The 17,796-nt window shown below is 34.7% G+C and overlaps 2 long non-coding RNA genes across 3 annotated transcripts; both read right to left on the bottom strand.

Moving 5' to 3' along the window:
- Positions 1-4,609: 4,609 nt before the first annotated feature.
- Positions 4,610-6,950, bottom strand: LOC132284832 (uncharacterized). 2 transcript variants are annotated; one of them, XR_009472373.1, is made up of 4 exons: positions 6,726-6,950; positions 5,691-6,051; positions 5,090-5,131; positions 4,610-4,934 (listed from the first exon to the last, which is right to left on the bottom strand). It is a non-coding gene; the product is annotated as an uncharacterized LOC132284832 (long non-coding RNA). The 2 variants fall into 2 exon arrangements; XR_009472374.1 differs by lacking the exons at positions 5,691-6,051; positions 6,726-6,950 and adding an exon at positions 5,262-5,682.
- A 489-nt stretch (positions 6,951-7,439) lies between these two features.
- Positions 7,440-12,761, bottom strand: LOC132286897 (uncharacterized). The gene is made up of 3 exons (XR_009472886.1): positions 11,590-12,761; positions 7,952-8,227; positions 7,440-7,833 (listed from the first exon to the last, which is right to left on the bottom strand). It is a non-coding gene; the product is annotated as an uncharacterized LOC132286897 (long non-coding RNA).
- Positions 12,762-17,796: the final 5,035 nt, after the last annotated feature.

Raw genomic sequence — 17,796 nt, forward strand, 5'->3', positions numbered from 1 at the left:
AATATAAGAGATAAGAAATGAAATAGGAACTGAAATCGAATGATCTGTACCTTTGTTAGTTGTGACTTTGTGTCAGAACTCGATAGAAGGAAGAAATCACATGAGGAATCGAAGACGATCAAAGGCTTAAAGCTAGGGTTTGTACTTCGTAATTGCCTTTTGCTCTCTGTCGGCAGAAACAAGAAAATGTAAATAGTGAATATGCCGTATGCGATAAGGTTAGTGGTTTTATTCTTATATTTTTAATTTTACACTTATATGGACAAATTTACTAATTTAGCCTCTCTTATTTCACAATCAACTATTTTATATTTTAAACGAGTTATAAATGGGTTGGGTCGTATCCGTGTTGACACGACCCGTTTAATAAAATGGGTTACGCGGGTTGAATCCGAACCCAACCCAACTTTTTTGTGTTCTAATCGTGTCGACCCTTATCCGACCTGAACCCATTTATACTAAACCCAAACCCGCCTAAATCGTGTCGTGTTCGTATTGTGTTATCGTGTCGTGTCTAATTTTGCCACCCCTAATAATCGAGGATCAAATGCCTATCTGCAGTGATGGGATTGCATGCGATGTAGGTACGGTCTGCGGGTACGTTTCTTTCTAAAAAATTGGAGTAGTAGATGAGTTGTAGGCCATTGGACAAGTTAAGAATGCAGTAGGAGTTGCCTGGGTCGGTGGGGCGACTGGTGGAGGTGTGGGTCGGCTTGATGAGTCAGCCGATGGGGTTTTTGGAGGGGATATTGAATGGGATTGGTGCGAATTTGAAGATTCGGTCGGATTTGTTGAAGAAAAACCCTAGCAGGGAAAGGTTTCGGGAGTTGTATTGGTCGATGAATGAGGGATTAGAAAAGCGTCGATTCCAGAGAGTTGAGATGCACTTGAACTTGGCCACGGATGGTGGTTGTAACCAAAGAATTATATCTTCGATCAGTTCTTCACACAATTCATTACTATCGACGCCATTGGCAAATCTTATCTGCTTCTCCATTCCCAATCTTCTTTTTACCCTATAACCCTCTCTGTCTCTCCTCGTATGAATTGTACGTGTCCTCTCTATCTCGCTGTAATTTAGATGAACTGGACGGAACCTCAATACATGAGCGTATGTACGACTTCAAATGACCATCACACCGATGCATTTCTTTATGATTGCAATTTCAGTGCATAAATCATTCCCAGCATCCTTCATCTTCTCAACACAACCACAAATCCCATTCTCACTGGCATAGACCTTGTCCCCGGGCAAATTCATCAATGAAAACACTACACATTCTCAACGGATGTGATAACCCACCACACTGGATGGCTCTATCAACCAATGCAAAACACTATTGAAGAATGTAGATGGACCAGACGACATATAATCATCCCCGAGAACGTCGGGGACATCAAATTCATTTATGTCCCATATAGATACTAGCGAAGAATATAAATTGAAAAGTACCCAAAAACCAGAAAACGTTTGGGGATGTTGAAAGTAGCGAAGGAGCCAGGTGCATAATCGAGGATCAAATGCCTATCCGTAGTGATGGGATTGCGTACGATGTAGGTACGGTCTGCGGGTACATTTCTTTCTAAGAAATTAGAGTAGTAGATGAGCTATAGGCCATTGGACGAGTTAAGAACGCAGTAGGCATCGCCTGGGTCGGCGGGGCGACCAGTGGAGATACGAGTTAGCTTGATGAGTCGGCCAATAGGGTTTTTGGAGGGGAAATTGAATGGGATTGGTGCAAATTTGAAGATTCGGTCAGATTTGTTGTAGAAAAACCCTAACAGGGAAAGGTTTCGGGAGTTGTATTGGTAGATGAATGAGGGATTGGAAAGGCGTCGATTCCAGTGAGTTAAGACGCACTTGAACTTGGCCACGGACGGTGTTTGTAACCAAAGAACTATCTCTTTGATCAATTCTTCACACAACTCATTACTATCGATGCCATTGGCAAATCTCATCTGCTTCTCCATTCCCAATCTTCTTCTTACCCTATAACCCTCTCTGTCTCTCCTCGTATGAATTGTATGTGTCCTCTCTATCTCGCTGTAATTTAGATGAACTGGACAGAACCTCAATACATGAGCGTATGTACGACTTCGAATGACCGTTACACCGATGCATTTCTTTATGATTGTAATTTCGGTGCATAAATCATTCCCACTATCCCTCATCTTCTCAACACAACCACAAATCCCATTCTCACCGACATAGACCCTGTCCCCGGGCTCATTCATCAGTGAAAACACGGCGCATTCTCGACGGATGTGATAACCCACCACACTGGATGGCTCCAGCAACCATTGCAGAGCACCATTGAAGAATGTAGATGGACCAGACAACATATAATCGTCACTGAGAACGTCGGGGACATCAAATTCCTTTATATCCCATATAGATACCAGTGAAGAATATAAATTGAAAAGTACCCAAAAACCAGAAAACGTTTGGGGACGTTGAAAATGGCAGAGGAGCCAAGTGCATAATCGAGGATCAAATGCCTATCCGCAGTGATGGGATTGTGTGCGATGTAGATACGGTCTGCGGGTACATTTCTTTCTAAGAAATTGGAGTAGTAGATGAATTGTAGGCCATTGGATGAGTTAAGAACGCAGTAGGCATCACCTGGGTCGGCGGGGCGATAGGTGGAGATGCGGGTCGGCTTGATGGGTCGGCCAATGTTTTGGAGGGGAAATTGAATGGGATTGGTGCGAATTTGAAAATTCGGTCAGATTTGTTGTAGAAAAACCCTAGTAGGGAAAGGTTTCGGGAGTTGTATTGGTCGATGATTGAGGGATTGGAAAGGCGTCGATTCCAAAGAGTTGAGACGCACTTGAACTTGGCCACAGACAGTGGTTGTAACCAAAGAACTATTTCTTCGATCAATTCTTCACACAACTCATTACTATCGATGCCATTGACAAATCTCATCTGTTTCTCCATTCCCAGTCTTCTTCTTACCTTATAACCCTCTCTGTCTCTCCTCGTATGAATTGTATGTGTCCTCTCTATCTCACTGTAATTTAGATGAACTAGACAGAATCTCAATATATGAGCGTATGTACGACTTCAAATGACCGTCACACCAATGCATTTCTTTATGATTGTAATTTCGGTGCATAAATCATTAATGCGACTCTGAATAGCATAAAACCCCACATTCGTCCATGCATACTGCGCAGCACGCACTATCGCATTACTTTTACTAGAATGCCCCCGCCTGATAGAGTTTATAATCCAATTTAATCAATTATATATAATATAATATTAAGTATTATTTGAGGTAAAGTTCAAAAAAATCCCATGCATATTTGAATTTGTCACCATATGTTAGAATAAAGCTATGATAATTGTTACCATATGCTTTGTGATTTCCACATCTTTAATAAGCAAACTTGTTTTTATGACATGCAGCAAAAAGTTCTAAAAAGATAACCTTCCCAAAAAAAAAAAAAATCTAAAAAGAAATATTAAGGTACGCTTTTCAATGAACTAACTTGAAATTCTTGTGTTGCATCACTGAAATAAGAAACAAATATTGAAATTTTTGTGTAATTACTGTCCTGTCTCATAATAAAAAAAATTGGAATTTATGCCAAATAAAATTAATTACAAAATAGATTCATGAAATTAATGATAAAATATAATAAAATGTGAATAACATATATTGATTCTATTAACATAGTTATAGTGACTACTTATGCTCATTTTAAATTCTGTTGCTAATATGTAAATAGATATGTGAGGGTTTGAAACTTGTTGAGGGCCTGAGGCCATTTTAATTCTTTTGCTAATATGTAAATAGATATGTGAGGGTTTGAACCTCATTCTTACGTGGTTCAACTACCCTCTAAAATTACGTCCACAAAAAGAGAGAGAAAACACGGACCTACTTGATCAGCCGCTCCAACAAAATTTTTTATCTATTACTTTTTGGTATTATATGTTTTTTTTTTTTTTTTTTTTTTTTTTACATATTAAATACCTATAAATTTTTAAAATTGCCCCCCACAACATTCTTTATCTTGTCAAAGTCCATCCTACCTTACATAATTTTCTGAGTGAGAGTGATTGGGTGCATGCCAATAGGACATTCTAGTTTTGGGTTGAACTTGTATTGATTTAAATGTGCAAAGTAGTCATTTATCTGATTCTAAGAATTCATCATATATCATGATATTATATTGTACTCTACAATAGTAGTTACTTTTGAAATATTCAGTTGCATACAGGTTCTTAAAAGTCTCGTGTAAATTTTTTCATATATTTTCAAACCAATGCGTGCGTTTATTTTGAAGTTAAGTTATTATGTTTCTCATCCTTCACTCTTCAGACACAGATTATATGGTAGTTGTTATAATAGAACAATTTGGCAACACCAAAAAACAGTGTATAAGGAAAACAGAAATATGAAAGCATAGAAGAACAAAGTAACATCTACAAAGTTGTGTCTCCTAACTGCTCTACCTTTGTCTGCTTTGAGCTTTAGCTCTCGTGGTGGCTTTGAGGATTAACTCAAAAACTCTTTCTATCTACCCCTTCGAGTAGAAACATTGGGAAAAAAAAAAAAACAGAAATTTGGAGCATACAAATACTTGGATCAAAGTTCTGTGGATTCTAACAAATTTGAACATTCATTAAATGGACATGGCTGAAGTACATCTACAATATACCAAGTTTTAACAGAAGACATATAAGAATATAGAAGACAATTGGTTTATGAATTGAGAAAATTAACAAAATTATTTTTGGAGGTCACCAATTTATTTGTGAATATCATCATCTACACCCATTGCTATTGATGATGCAAGCTCCGATCTGCCAAGACCAGAACCTGAACCCATGGATCTCCCCATGTAAAATGAAGCTGGGGTCCCTTCTCCATTTCATCTGATCCATCACTCAACCACAACTCCAACGTCTGCTAAAGACTAGTCTGCAAGAGTATTCAAATAAGGCGAGAAAAAAAAAAAAAAAAAAAAAAAAAAAATGAAAAGAAAAGAAGAGAGTCAGCAATATCATACAGATCATCTTAATCAAACTCGGTTTTTTAAGAATCAAAGAGATGCTATAAACAATTCAGATGGTTACCAGCAATTGGGTTGACAAAAGTCCTCGGTTTCAATCAGTTTGCTGCAAGAGGATTCAAATAAGGCAATCAAAATAAGTTAAATATAAGTCAGCAATATCATACAGATCATCTTAATCAAACTCGGTTTTTTAAGAAACAAAGAGACGCTGTAAACAATTCAGATCATGATACCAGCAATTGGGTGGACACAAGTCCTTGGTTTCAACTGGTGGATAAACCAAATTTCAGTCATCCATAATGAATAATAAATGCATGTGATACGTGAAATTAGCCTAAAAAGGTTTACAATCTATAGCTCCAAGTGTCTCTATATCAGTAGATAACACTCTTGTCAGGCTGGGGTCCTTCTGGAGGTTCAAGCAATGATACCTCCTCAAAGATGTAAAATATCATACATGCTGATGGTAGAACATTTATATACGATAAGCAACAATTCAATAATTGAGGACAGTCTTGCTGGCAAAGGCATCAAGGATCACAGGCTGATAAAGTAATTATGTGACAAGCATAACAATTTGATTGACGAGAAGGTATATGTAGTGCAAGTAAGTCTACAGAAAGTATATTATAGTAGCTATTAACTAAGGAATAACTACTTACGAGTAGATATATTAAGATTGACCAGCCTCAACTTAGAGTATCTGCCCATTGCAGGACTTCACTGTGAAATTATCCTTCTTGGGTGGAGGCTTAGGTTCAGTTGAAGAATTTGCATTCAAGTTGTTATGGCTGCCATCAGGACTGGGTTATGTAGATGATGAATCACTTTGAGAAGAAGCGCCATAAACATCAGACCCATCAAAATTGTTCAGCAAAACAACAGTAAACAGATAAACAATATTGGTGGTGTTCATAGTGTCAGATTTTGATGGCATTCTCTGGCTGTGCAATTATCGAGAGCAGCAAAAAAGTCTACTGACACTGCAGAAGCAGGTTGAGAGGCAAATAGATCAATCTTGGCCTGCACAGATGGTCACGTATAATAAGTTAACAGGAACAGATAATTTTAGCGCCAGATTGAAAATCTGCCCTTAAATTTCACGTCACCAATCAAAATATTCATTCAAGTATTTCAAGAATGCATTCTTCCAAAATTTATATTTTGAAATAGCCAAGCATGGAGTTCAAGTAGGAAGCATTTGACAGATTAAAAACCTTTAATATCTTTCGAATAGAATACCAAAAATATTTATCCCACCCCACCCCCGCAAAGCACAACTCATATATAAAGGGTACATTTTCTAGGAAAGTAAGACAGATACATAGAAATTTGCCCAAATGGAATCAGGGGAACACTAATAATTAGCCAAAATTTCACTTTCCCCCTCACACACACCCTAAAAGACAATTCATGTGGAAATAGTTACTTGTGATATAAAATAAAAGATCTCTGATAATATATTTAGTAATCATTGCATGACATAATAATATAGCAAGCAACTTAGCTTTTATTTATCTTTACGCCTCTAATTAACTAATCAGCCATTAATCAATGATCCAAATGTCTTTTTTTGGAGGGTCTGGGTAGGGCGATGGCTACCTCGATGTGCAGACCAACGCTGTGGATGCATAAAAAACTGCAGTTCAAGAATTCAAATTAAGAACAAAAGACAAAGAAAAAGAAAAAAATCTGACCTGAGTCTCAGAACTTCCCCCGGCTTCGACATGGGGTGCTACTGATACAAAATCTGCATCAGTAAACAAATCAACCTCTGACCAATAGTTATTCACATTAGACATTTCTGCAGGCTTCTGTGCATCCATGATGTCACCAATCAAACTTTGTTTGAGCAGATTCACTTGATTAAGGTTGCAGCAGCAGATTCTGTCAAATAGCAAAATAATCCAGAATTAATAGAAAACCATAACATAAATTGAGTTTATTTGTGATAAGTTTGACTAGTTATGCATATTTTCAATTTTGTATGTAATTTTTAGTTTCATGTAAATAAATTTTTTTTAATCAATAAACATGTCTAAATCAGTTCGATCAATGCAAGTTAAAATCATGTACTGCATGGACTCTCTGAGGTTCATGTACTGATACTAACTAACATCACAGGTACTGATGCAACCAATACAGTTTTGAAAATTTTCAATTGCAAACCTTTATTAGAAATATTACATGTACTAATGCAATCAATACAGTTTGGAAAATTTACAACTGCAAAGTTTTAATAAAATCTTTTACAATCTAATTAACTTTGATTAATTTCAAAACCTAAGTAACTTTAACTAGCTGCGCCTAAAATGTGATAAGTAGAAAAGACCGACCTTACCACTGAATGCTTAAAAATCAAATAAATAAATATATATATATATATATATATATAATCAACTAACAATTAACACTTAAATTCAGCTACTAAATTAAATGTCATGGTGCAAGATTTTCGGTGTAGCTCCATCATCATTTACCTATCTTCAGTTCTTCACTTCTATTTTGAAAATCCTTACAAGTTAAAAGGACAGAATACTAAAGACTACAGAATGAATCATTCTCTTTCAACCTGTTTGTTAAATGGTCTTTCCTCTCAGCCCAGCAGCTCATCATGAAGTGCAGGGACTCATAATAACCACATGTATACAAATTTGTTCAATTATCCAAATTAACAGAGTGCATAGCTCTAACTGCATTACCTGTATACTAATAGTTAAAAAATGAAGTACCACTCAAGGTTGTTGAATAGGCTGCTTTAAAAGGGCCAAATTGTTTGTTGATGCTTCAGCTCGAGTATTCCTCCTATACCATTCCCATATCAGTGGACAAAACGGAAAACAAGAAAACTAATTATAAGCAAAGTGATTATTGAAACCTATCTGCTTGCATCACAAACTATAGAACAAATTTCGTCATGTACCTATTGTGTATAAGTTAGTATCAATAAATTAAACCCCCAAGAAAGCTAGGAAAATTCCAGCTGAACTTCATCGGGGAAGTTATCTCCAAAATCAAAAAAATAGGGGAAATTCTCCAAATTTTCGTCATTTAGTGCCACCAAAATTGGCATTGCATCTGCAAGTCCCACGTTATCAATATTTGGTAGATTTTCCAGATTCCCAAGCCCTCCAAAAATATCACCCAATTCTTCTTCCTCATTCACCAGTGGGTGAATCGGGTCCCCATGCTCAGCCATCTGTTAAAAAAAATTACATAAGCATGTGTGTATATGTAAAAACATAAGCATGTGTACATATACTTATACATATATATATATATTCATGTTGAAGTATTGTGCAACGCTATTTTAGAGAAGTTCAGGAAAAGGAATTTGCTAAAGGGTTTGGAAAATGAGCAAGGGGTATGGGTTGAGGATTTTCAGGATATGGCCAATATTGTGCAACGCTATTTTAAAGTTGTTTTCCTGGCAGCAGAAAACCTTCAATCTCCAGGATACTATCAGTCTTATTCCTCCATTAGTTACTGAAGATATGAATAGAGTTCCCCATCTCTGATTATGTTACCTGCAGTAGATGATACTGCTATCACAACCACCATGGGCATTAACCCAATTCACCAATGCCAATCCTTTAGCAGCAGCAATAAAACTGATGATTCAAATTCTAAGGAATTCTCAACTAGTATGTCTCAATCTTGGACCCCCAGTTCTAGCAGCAAGCACAGGAAGAAAAAGGCAGTTTCATCAACAAATGAAAATATCAGGAAGGGTCTTAAGGCTCACTCATTCCCCTTCAAGGGATTGAGGCTGAGGGGCAACACAAAGACTCCCTCTAAATGATCGGGTTTGCAGCACGGAATGTGAGAGACTTCAAAAGCCTCCCAAAACAGCTAGAAGTCAAGTCCCTTCTAGCTGAAAATAGGATCTCAGTGATAGCACAGCTTGAAACAAGAGTCAGCTCATCCAATGTAATCTCAATTCATAGAATAATTCCTCCCCACTGGAACTTACTGCATAATTACAACGACTCCCCTCTTGGGAAAATTTGGCTGCTATGGAATCCCAACCTGGTTCATCTCTCACTAATTAAAGACACAAGGCAAGCCCTTCACTGTTCAATAAGGATTTTGGCTGACAATAGCTCATTTAAAGCCTCTTTCATCTATGGTGCAAGTGAAGTTATGGATAGGAGAATGTTGTGGGAGGAGATCACTGCATTTTCAGAGATCTTCTCTTCTTGTCCTTGGATCTTACTGGGAGACTTCAATGCTACTTGTAGGTTAAGTGAAAGGCATGGAGGTTCACTAAGATGGAATGCTGCAGCTAATGATTTCAGAGAGTGTATCTATGGGGCTGGTCTTGATGACCTTAGATTCAGTGGAATCATGTACACTTGGAATAGCAGAACCATGGAGTTGCTAACATAGAAAAAAAGCTTGACAGAGCCTTAATCAATGAAAATTGGAACTTCTCGTACCCTAGATCAGAATGTTTATTTCTCCCAAAGGACTTATCAGATCATAGTCCAATTTTGGTGAAGCGTGGTGAGCCACAGCAGAGGAAACAAATCCCCTTCAGTTTCTTTAACTCCTGGGCCTCCAATGAACAGTTTCTCCCTACTATAGCTACCACATGGAACACCTACATTAGAGGCACTGCCATGTATCAAGTTGTCCAAAAACTGAAAGCACTTAAACATCCCCTCAAGCTCTTATCAAAGACTACTCCATCACCATCCTCCCAAAGAATTTCTGATATCAAGCAACAGCTTAACACATGCCAGAGTGCCCTTGATCACAACACTCTGGACTATTCTCTGAGAATGGTAGAAACTGATCTTCTGCAGCAGTATTCAAGCCTCATCAATGTTGAAAAACAAAAATTGAGACAAAAATTCAGAATCAGGTGGCTACAACTGGGGAATTGCAACTCTTCTTTCTTTTACAAGCCCATAGGGGAGCAAGAAATAACAGAAAAAAGGTCATTACTCTTTCTAATCCAGCTGGTGGCCATATTGAAAGTGACATTCTAATCAAAGAAGCAGTCCTAGCTCATTTAAAATCACTCTTAGGTAACACTTCTCACCTTTACGGTTTACCCTGGTAGTCATTTTCTTCAGCCCTTCATTCTAAAACAGTTCCATCCCACTTCAATAATCACCTTACTGCCATCCCTAGTGATGCTGAAATTCATACTTAACTTCTTCTTCTTCTTCTTTTTTTTTTTTTTTTTTTTTTTTTTTTTCTTCTCTCTTAACAAAGAGAAAGCTCCTGGTCCAGATGGATTCAATGTTTCTTTTTTTTTTTTTTTTTTTCTTCCACAAAGCATGGTCCATAATAGGAGGTGACATTATCAAGGCCATCAAAGAATTTTTTACAAATGACAAACTTCTTCAAGAAGCCAATTGTTCCTACACTTCACTTGTCCCTAAAACCCTTAACACGTCTACCCTTAATGAATTCAGACCAATATCATGTTGTAATACTATATATAAGTGCATTTCTAGACTGTAAGCACTCAAAGTGAAGCCTGTCCTACCACTACTCATTGATCCAAGCCACTCTGCATTTGAACAAGGAAGATTCATAAGTGATGTTCTACTTGCCCAGAAACTTATGCATGGTTACCACCTCTCCATATCTCCATCCTCACCTAGATGTGCAATAAAATTGATTTTCAAAGAGCCTTTGATTCAGTTAACTGGGAATTCATATTTGATGCCCTATCACTACTCAACTTCCCACGGCAATTCACTCATTAGATCAAAGCATGCATTACATCACTATCATACACCATCTCAGTCAATGGTGAATTCACTGGTATTTTCAAAGGTGTTAAAGGGGCTGAGACAGGGTGACCCCTATCCCCATTCCTATTTACCATTGTCATGGAGGCCCTCTCTTCCATCATCATCCCAATCACTTCCTCCTCACCAAATTTTAAGTTCCATTGGAGATGTAAGATAAGGTCACTTGCACACCTAACATTTGCAGATGACCTGCTTATATTCTCTAATGATAGCTTGAGTCGGTGTTTTGCGCAATGCCCTTAACATTCTCATTCATATCTGGTCTCAGCATCAACCACTCCAAAAGCTCATTGTTCTTTTGTGGAATCGACTCTTCCACTCGGTCCCTTATTTCAAACCTACTGGGGATTGGTATTGGTACTTTACCTATTAGATATCTAGGGGTGCCACTTGTCACAACAATGTTGAGAGCCTCAAGCTGCAAGGCTTTAGTGGACAAAATTACAGGCAGAATTGCTCATTGGACCAGCAAGGCTATCTCCTATGCTGGGAGAATACAACTCATACAGTCCATTCATAATCAGCATCCAAATATTTTGGGCCAGCATGTTCAGGAACTACCTATGGTCTGGGAATGGTTGCAACAACAAGAAAGCTAAAGTGGCTTGAATCAATGTTTGTAAACCTAAAGGGGAGGGAGGCCTTGGCATTCCAAATTTGGAGCTTCTCAAAAAAGCATCCATGTTAAGACACCTTTGGAAGATCATAACTGATTGCAAAGACAGTTCATGGGCACAATGGATATTAGAGTATCAAGTGAAAAACAGATCCTTTTGGGAACTGAAAATACCTCAAAAATTGTCATACAAATTGGAGGAACCTTTTGCAACTCAGACCAGTCTTAAAGAAGCTGACTGAGGCAAAGAAGGGAAATGGAGAATACATCTCATTCTAGCATCACAACTGACTGGAAGATGACCCCCTGTGCTGCAGGTTCACACATGAACAGATTAAAGCCAGTGGAACTCCCTTCAATGCCAAGATGAACACTTGGTTGTCAGCAAATTCCAGGATTTTTCCAGAGAATATACTAAATCTGCTCCCCAATCCACAATTGCTCTCTCCACCTGACTTGGGTATTGATTCATTCACCTGGAAGCCCTCCCCAAATGTCAAGTTCTCACTAAGACACACCATATTGACTCAATTACTACACCTTCCCCCCTGCTTATGGTACCAACTGGTCTGGAATTCAATGTCCATACCAAGACACAGAGTCATTCTTTGGCTGGCTGTACTCAACAAACTACCCACCCTTGATCACTAATCCATGTTCTACAAACATACTGCTAATCATTGAACCATCTTTTCTTCTCCCGGTTCCTTCACCTCTCCAATCTGGTCACACATTCAAATTGGTCACCTCTCCAATCTGGCTTCACATCATTGGACATCCAAGAACATTGCAAATGCCATCAACAATCTATCAAATTTTGGGCAGAAAGAAATTCAAGAGTCTTCAAAGGTATATCCAATTCACAGAGCTCAGTTCTGCTGAAAACCCCCACTCCAGTAAGGGAAAGACTCCTCCCCTTTTCACTCAAAGACGGCATGGCTGCTCGGCGTGCCCGTAATCTTTGGGACCTCCCTTCTTCCTCCATCCGACCACCACCTCCGCCACCAGACTCGATTCGTTAAGCTAGCTAGCAAATGCTTAGCTGTGTGTTGCCGGCTCTTCACCGGAGAAGATGACTCTGGTGCCAACGGATTGATTTTCAAAAGTTTTGGGTGGGTTAAATCCTTGCGCTGTTGTTTGTCCTTATTGGATGGTCTTTGTTTTGGCCTTATACTTTATATATGGTCTTGTTTTGTCTTTTTATTTTTTTTATTTTTTTAAAGAAATCTTGTTCATATATATTCACATGATTTACAGAAATCTTGTAAATATGCATCTTAATGGTAATTCATACATTATATACAATTCATGTCTGCAGAATTCGAGAATATATATGTGTGTGTGCGTGTGTGTGCGTGTATAGTATAAGAATGTATACATACAAATAATTTACAGAAATCTTGTATACATACTTAATATATTCAAATAATTTACAGAAATCCCGTGCATATACAGACTTAATATATTCAGATTATTTGCAGAAATCTTGAACATATGCATAGTTAATAATTTAATTCATACACAAACAGTATATGGTTGTATATACAACAACTAAATGCATTTTTGCGGAATTCAAAATTTTATATTTGTGTGTATGTGTGTAATGTATATTGTATACCTTCAAATTACGCTGAATTCTTCCGGAAACTAGAGTTCTTGCAGTTGATGTCGATACTTCTTGGAGTTCCTTCTGCGTTCTGGGAATTGATCCAGGAAAAGCTGTTCGCGTTCTTGGAATATGTAGGACTTTTTCTCTTTCTTTCGGATACTGAAGTTGGCGGTATAGAGTGTACATTGAGCGGTGCAATGTATTGCTATGATTTTGCTATTTGTTAGTGAAAATATTTGTGTACAGTGTATCTTTTTTTTATTATTATTTAAAAAAAGGTACATTTCAATTTATAAAATTCAAAAAAGTGCAAATAAGCGTAAAGTAAATTTTAAAACCCTAATCTACCCCTTTCTCATATCATCAACATCAAACAATAGGGGTTTGTTTGTTTTAGTTTTTTTTTTTTTTAGCATGAATCATATTAAATATAAATATTTATTTATGTAGGTCAAAGATTACATGAATTCTTTATGGTTTTTGATGTTAGTACGAAACACATTAAATATAAATATTTATTTTTGTAGGTCACAAATTATATGAATGCTACAAAATTTTGCTTTTAGTACTAATAATATTAAATATAAATATTTATTTCTTTAGGTCTGAAATTATATGAATACTATATCCATATAATTTCATATTTTATGTAATGCTTTTAAATTATTTGTTTATTCTTCCTAATTAATTTTGGTAAGAAATTTCTAATTTTTCAATTATACATATAAAATTATTTACTTTTACTTTTTCAAATATGTTCTTTAGTTTTTTTTTTTGGTCTATGATGAAACAAAATATAATACATACATCTCTCTCTCTCTCTCTCTCTCTCTCTCTCTCTCTCTCTATCTATATATATAATATAGTTATGTTATTTTTCATTAAAAAAATTAGTCCCCACTATTGTTTCACACTACTTTGATTAATAGAAAAAATAAACATAATTTATATAAACTTTTACTAAATAGTAATTTTTTTAAAAAAAATTATCTCTTAATAACTCTATTGTTCCCGCATCATTTTTTTTATCAACTATGATAATTTTACATTGCCTAGTCTTTTTAATATTATTTCATTTTATTGATGATAGGGTATTATAGTCTTATTATGTGAACATGGGGGTATTTGCACCAAATTGATAGTATAAGATTTTTTTTTGAAGGCAATATCCGCACTCCACTTTTCAACATTTGCACTACAATTATTAAATGAAATGGCAATTCTAACCCTAACTTTACAAGTAAATAATTATTATTTTTTAAATGACAAAACTATCATTTTGAATTTCTTATCCTTATCTCTAATCTTTATTATTTTAGGTCTATTTTGAGAAGACAAAAAATTAATTGAATAAAAAAAAAAATTACTGGACCAAGAAATAAAAATTTATGTTGAATAAATTGACTCTTTTGACTAGACCGAAAAAATAAAAAGTAACCATTAAAAAAATTATCTCTTTTGACATGAAAATATATATATATTTATTAAAGAAATTATCTTTTTTGTCAAGATCCCCAAAGAAAAAGAAAAAGTATGAAAATAAGAGGATTAAATTTTTTTTTTTTTTATCTATATTGAATAAATTATCTCTCTTGATAAGACCCAAAAAAAAAATAATAATAAATAAATAAAATTATTTTTATCTAATAAATTATTTCTTTTGACAGGACCATAAAAAATTATCAAAAAAAGAGTTAAAGTTATATTAAGGATAGTTATGACATAATAAATTCAGGAATAATGCATTAATGAATTCAATGGCCTTCTTGCCATTTCCTTTAAAAGAAAAAGGTAAATATAGTGCAATTGGAGTATTTCCTTTTTTTTTTTTTATATTACAGACTCACACGTGGACTTTTTTGCACTATATCAGGTTGTGTTTTATTTGGCACCCAAAGTTCCACTTAGAAGTGAACTTAAGAAGTAGGGATGACTACTGTATGGTAACATAATTAAAAGTCGATGTGCGTTTGGGCAAGCCAAATTTAGTGATAAACTCACCCGAATATATATATATATATATATATATATATATATATATATTTAAAAAATTTATATCCATATATAAAAAATAAAAAATAATAAAAAAAAAGACAATACTTAGCTACTCACCGGGTGAAGTTACTCACCCTTATATGGTCCAATAATAAAATAACGCATCTCCTTTAATAATAAAATAATCCACACTTTTTCTGCTTTTTCGAATAAACCATTGAATAAACGTATATTATGTTTTTAAGTATAGATTATTTTATTATTAAATGTGATGTGTTATTTTATTATTGAATCACATAAGGGTGAGTAGTTTCACCCTACTCACCAGTAAGTAGTTAAGTATTATCCTAAAAAATATATTTAATAGGGATTGCCCCAATCCTTACAAATATTTTACAATTTGCAAAAATTATGTTACGGCTTCAACAAATTAAAGATTTTCACGACTATCCAATTCATATGGAATAAGGGCAACCATGTTTCACTGAGATGTCACAAAGAGTTTCAGTTGTATGAGAATGGAGATAAAGAGATAAGAGGTTCTGAATTGTTATTATTATTTTCATTAACAGCTTTTGTGATTAACATAGCCAATATCCAGACTCTTTGTTGTGGGAACAATAAAAAGCAGTAGTTTTTTTGCTTCCGGTTCTGGGCCATATTCGACAGTAGTTTCCAACTTTTAAAAACAAAACACATGAACACAAACAATGTTTCTTCCTTCATTGAATTTTTTGAAAGACTTTCTGGCAAATTGAAAATGAAGAAAAAACAACACAACAAAATGAACAAAACAATTATGAATTAAGTGGTTGAATAAATTCAAATTATTATATTGCTACAAAAAATTCCTCAGTAAAGACCACAAGCAACATGAACAAAGAGATCATGAACATTCCATAGAACTCAGCCTCAGAGGCATCTCTTCCATTTTTTCTGCTACTTGTAAATTCTTTGCTTTTAAGCATCTCTTCCATTTTTATTGGATCAATCTTTAAACTTGCGTTCACCTGAAATCAACCAAGAAACAAATATCTAAGTTATAGAACCCTTGTTATGAATCTCCTCAGAAAATCATTGTGATTGGTCAAAATGGTCAACAATGTAAAACTCTCTGCTACACATGCACACTTTCATACCTGTTAGTAATTTGTTTTTAAATTTCGTCTTACCCTTCTTTTATATATTATGCATGCCTAAAATCAAATCAGTTGTCAATGATAGTGTAAACGATGTACATTATCTGTGAAAACTGACTTTCTAGCCTTACTAGATGACAAATTTTCCCACTCTGAAATCCTTTATGTTCTCATTCAATCCTTCTCTCACATTATTTCCTTCAGATGTATCAATTGGGCAAACAATATGTACCAATTTTGTACATATAAAATGTGTATAGAACCAATTTTGTATTGTATATACTACTAGTATGTAACAAATTTTCAATTTTAAAATAAAAAACTATTTGCACTTATCAAAAAATAAATAAAAGAAAATTAAAAAAAAACACTATTTGCAATGTTAGTACTTGTAATTTTGGAAATACCACTTCGGTCCTTCAACTTTCTAGGGGCATATCAGGTATTGTAAATTATTGATTTTTACAAACCTAACAACAATTAATATTATCAAACCTCAGTGGGTGTCTTTGTAATTCAATCTAATTAATAAAATCATAAAATAGGTTAACAATAGCATGATACTTATATATTTATATTTTCTACATATCTATAAAGAGTACATTAACATAATATATATACACTCACAAATATATATCTTGTAGCTTTTTGTATCGTTTTGTTTGTATGTTTTCGTGTCTGTATCATGTATCCATGACTGTGCTTCAGAGACACAATGATTCGTTTGGTACAAGAAATGAAAATCAAAATGATGCGAAAACATAACTATACAAAACAAGGGAGTTTAAATAAAGAACTAACTTGAACTTGGCTACGGATAGTGGTGGTAACCAAAGAACTCTCTCTTGGATCAATTCTTCACTCAACTCATTGCTATTAACTCCATTGGCAGTTCTCATCTGCTTCTCCATTCCCAATCTTCTTCTTACCCTACAAACCCTTCTTTCTCCTCGTATGTGTGTTCTCTCTCTTTCTCTAATTTAGACGAACTGGGACGGAACCGCTTCGTTTGGAACCAACATTAGGATTTCAAATAGGAACGAGAAAACGATTTAGATTATAATTAAGGGCAGGCAAAAGTGGGCTAAAAAAAATGAAAAATGATTCTTCTACATAATATCATTAATGATTAACAAAATAATTATATTAATATCTTCTCATATTTAACAACAATATATGAATTTTTGTAACAGTAAAAACTAAAATATTGTGATACTAAGGTGATAACCAACAAGATTGCGAGTGTATGAGTGGTATGTGTTTCTTGACAAAGAAAAAAAAAATTTGATAAAAATGCCAATAATAACAATATAATCCATATGATAATATTTTTAATTGTCACTTATTAGATTGCAAATTCTATAGTCATTTATTGTATAAATTATTAAAGCACTTCTCAATTTTTTTTCTACTAATTATGTTTTGTTAAATTTTATTTGTTTAAAATGTTATATTTTTTCTCTTGATATTTCACCAAGTTTTTTTTCCTAAATAATATTTCATCAAGTTAAAATACATGTCTTTCTCAAAATGGAATTAAAGTAATCAAAATTTTATTCTTCAAAAATTAAAACAACCATTGAATAAAATTTAATTCTTAAACAATATTTTTTCATTATAATTTCTTTTTTTTATCTG

The sequence above is a fragment of the Cornus florida genome, unplaced genomic scaffold (genome assembly GCF_030987335.1).
Source record: "Cornus florida cultivar Cherokee Brave unplaced genomic scaffold, ASM3098733v1 CherokeeBrave_3.0.0_Hap2_Chr11, whole genome shotgun sequence".
NCBI lineage: Eukaryota > Viridiplantae > Streptophyta > Magnoliopsida > Cornales > Cornaceae > Cornus > Cornus florida.